This window comes from Talpa occidentalis, unplaced genomic scaffold (genome assembly GCF_014898055.3).
Source record: "Talpa occidentalis isolate TD23 unplaced genomic scaffold, MPIMG_talOcc4v2.1 talOcc4.6, whole genome shotgun sequence".
Taxonomy (NCBI): Eukaryota; Metazoa; Chordata; class Mammalia; order Eulipotyphla; family Talpidae; genus Talpa; species Talpa occidentalis.
Genome location: NW_023604972.1, coordinates 102,251,522 through 102,255,232, shown reverse-complemented (window position 1 = coordinate 102,255,232; position 3,711 = coordinate 102,251,522). Strand labels below are relative to the sequence as shown.

General features: G+C 32.6%; 1 pseudogene; it reads right to left on the bottom strand.

The window, feature by feature from the left end:
* Positions 1-2,941: 2,941 nt before the first annotated feature.
* Positions 2,942-3,411, bottom strand: LOC119260424 (60S ribosomal protein L27a-like; annotated as a pseudogene).
* Positions 3,412-3,711: the final 300 nt, after the last annotated feature.

The following is a 3,711-nucleotide window of genomic DNA, read 5'->3' as shown; positions in this document are numbered from 1 at the left end:
TTCACTCCAATTCCATCCAGGTTGTCATTAGTGGCAAGGGTTCATCTTTATTTATAGTTGAGTAGTATGCTATTGAATATATGTGTGTGTGTGTGTGTGTGTATCTTATATTGTTGGATAGAATCCCATCTAATACACAAATACACACACATAAGGGGAGTCTCTGAAAAAGAAAGAGAGAAAAAAGCAGAAATATTATTTGAAGAAGTAATTTGTAAAATTTGATGAAAAAACATTATATTGCAAAGAAATTCAACATATTCCAAGTGGAATAAACTCAAAAAGATCCAGCAGGTTCAACGTTCCACAAGAAGTATGGCTTAATAAGTAAAACTCATGGCAAAACTATTTTTTTAATTTCCAGATCTGTCAAAAATGATTTAGAATAGATATGATTTTACCTTGGCATACTAGCTCACTTATGTTAAAAAAAAAATCCATGCTTATTGGCATTTTAAACAAGAAACTATCTCTTTATTGCTTCACTTTTCAGATATACATCATTTTTGAAACATATTAATGATGCAGTTGTTGAAATCTTTCCACATATTTGTGAATACTATTAATCATCATAAATTTATAAACAATGAATTTAGCAAGCTTATATTCTTTGCTGATGCTCATTAGTAAGAAGTTAGGGGGGAAAAGACTTAACATTAAAATACTCTAATGAGGAAGGAGAGTTAAAGTAAAGCTACTGCTTAGTTTAACTAGAATGAAAAAATATAGTTGTTCTTTGAGAAGCACCATTTGGGTAACTAAAAGTCATGTAGTATACTGACACTCACCAGCCAATCAGAGACTTCATTGTGGTAGAAAGCTTTGAACATTTACACCATTGGTTCTTACTGCAGGAGAACTTCACACTAATCTATCAAGTACACTGATCAATTTACCTGGGTAGCCAGGATTTGCACATCAGAAACAATAACCCCTGTGCCATACGAATCTTCCTCTGGCAACATTTAGTAGACCCAGGAAGATGGATGTCTTTGTGCAGCCAAATGTTGGACAACGATAAAACTAAAAAGGACTCCTAGGTGCTCAGTATATTTGTGAAGAGAATATCCATCTGTCCATGTACTTACTGGATCAGATTAAACATTCTGAATATCCTGAGTCAAGTAAGTGTGTAGTGACATCTCATTTATATTTATTTCTATAATATTTCCTCCCGCACAAAATCATGAACGTTGATTCACTTGTATCATTCACAGTATATGTCCTTCATTTAATTAAAATATGTATTCATAATAACAAATTAAATGTTATTAGAGATAAGTAAAGAAAATTTGATTTTTCTTTATTATGCTCTTTTCCCATGCTACCATCTTGACACAAAGAATATTCATTGAAAAGAAATGACTACATCTCTGAATATGTGAAGCAATTTTTTCAATAACTCTTTTCAAATTTTATTTGTATATTTGGGTTATTTTTCCTCATTAATTTTTTTTCACATTAAAAGCCATAGCTAGAATTAAATACACAAACAATTGTTTAAACTATAATCTCCTCAGCTCAGCATTGCATCACTGAATAAATTTTACTGATATTACTTATAATAATTTAAAGTCAAATTTTCTATAACTTTAATATTAACATATCTCTAGGCTGAGAAATTGCACTTTTTCTAGCACTTTGTAACTTTTTAATCTATGTGTAATGTCATGTATGGCCAAATATTTATCAATTTAATAACTTAAGTTTTCACTCAGTTCTCAAACTGAGAACAGTTTGCTGAAATATTTATTAACAAGAGAGTCCTTTTATTGTAAGCAAAAGTAGTTAAAATTAAGTAATTGCTGGTCAAAAGTTGTTTTAGCAAGCAAATTACTTAAGCTGTGGGAAAAATGGTAAAAAATTTAATATGATTTTATTTGGGATGGTTTTGTTGATATATATGCATTTGATATTTTGCACTTAAAATATCAGTTAAAACCATAAGTTTTGGATTTTATAAATGAACTATACTTTCAAACCTCCTTTTGTGCAGTCTTTTCTCCTTTAAACTGATGTTATTACAAATGCAATTTAAGTCAAGTGAATTGATTTGCTATGACTATTTAGCTATTACTAAAAAATTGAACTTTTATAGTAACTCAAACTACATGCTAAAATAGTACTTCATAACTGTATTGTCCTTGATATGAACACATTCTATTAAAATTCAGTCCCAAGTCTAATATTTATAGAAAACTATCTCTTTGCAAAAGTCTCCTGATGCTTCAAGCTATACAAACTGATAAAATTGTTAACATAGAAGGCGTGATAAAAAAGTTTTATATTATTTCTTAAAAGTTTTAAATTTATAAAATGTTATATTATGCAATCTATATGCATATATACAATGTATACACACACACACACTGAGCTTCAACAAATGTATGTGTTATATTGGGAAATCAATATAATCAATTGTATGCATTCAAACTGTTAAATCTATTACCTTATCTAAATGTTTGCTGTCCTAATGATCACACAAATTTATACTATATGCTTAGTGGACTTGGTGTCTGAGGACTACAATTAGTGGCTTACACAGTCTTTATATCTAGGTCATTACCTCAAATCCAGGTTATGAAGCTACTGCTTGAATGGTTACTGATTTTAGAAGTTATTGAATGGTCTATTACAAATTTGGTGATTTAAATTTTATTTTATACTATGTTTTCACAAGGAGAGTGTGTTATTTTCCATCTAATTACCTTTATCTGGTACTTTCTCAAAAACATAGCTAAACAAAAATAAAAGCTAATCAACTTATTCTATAGTAATCTCTTCTTTTACAAAATGTGTTCACAGAAGAGTGTAGATCAGCTTCTCTTATTTCCTAGTTTAGAGAAAGAGAAGCAAGCATGGAGGAGGGTTAATTGTTAGTTCTTTCAAAGTGGGAAGAACTATTTTCATCAGAGGTTTTTTTTTTTAGCACTCATAGCATTTAATGGACCTTCCTCCCAGTGGCTTCAAGATACCAGGACACAGGCCCCCCCACACCCTTAATCTTCCCCTCAGCTCTTCTACTGAAGAATTTGACCTTGATGATCACAGGCTGCTTTGGAAGCTTTTCCTTCCCCAGAACTTTGTAGTAGCCCGCTCGCACCACATCAGTGATGGGAGCAGCTCCGGTCTTATTTTTGGCAGCATTTACCCGAGTCTGCTCAGTGACCAAGGTCCACAATTTATCAAGGTTGACAGTTGGGCAGAAGCTCTGATTCCTCTTTAAGTGGTAATGTCTCATACCAACTTTCCAAAGTAACCTGGGTGATATTTGTCAAAGTTGATCCTGTGATGATGCAGGCCACCAGCATTACCTCAGCCTCCAGGGTGCTTCTGGTGCTCTCTGATGCAGCCGTGGCCATGGCTCACGTGTCCCTGAAGTTTCCCGGTCTTCCTCAGTCTGGATGGCATGTTGGTGGTGTGACGAAAGAGCATCAGAGGTTTTTTAAGATAGGCTCATATAAAGATATTTTGGTACGAGGTGACAAAATGTGGCTGAGCTGGGGAAACAGAAATTCTTCTCCATGTTCTGCTAGATCCTACCCTTTGTAATTAAAAAAAAAAAGATGTTATTATAAATACTATTTGTTTTTTTAATTTACATGAAGAAAATGTTTTGTTGTTGTGTTGTTGTTGTTGTTGTTGTTGTTTTGTTGAAAGGAGGGCATGGTAACAACTGCAAAGGCACTGAAGGATAACATATACATGTGA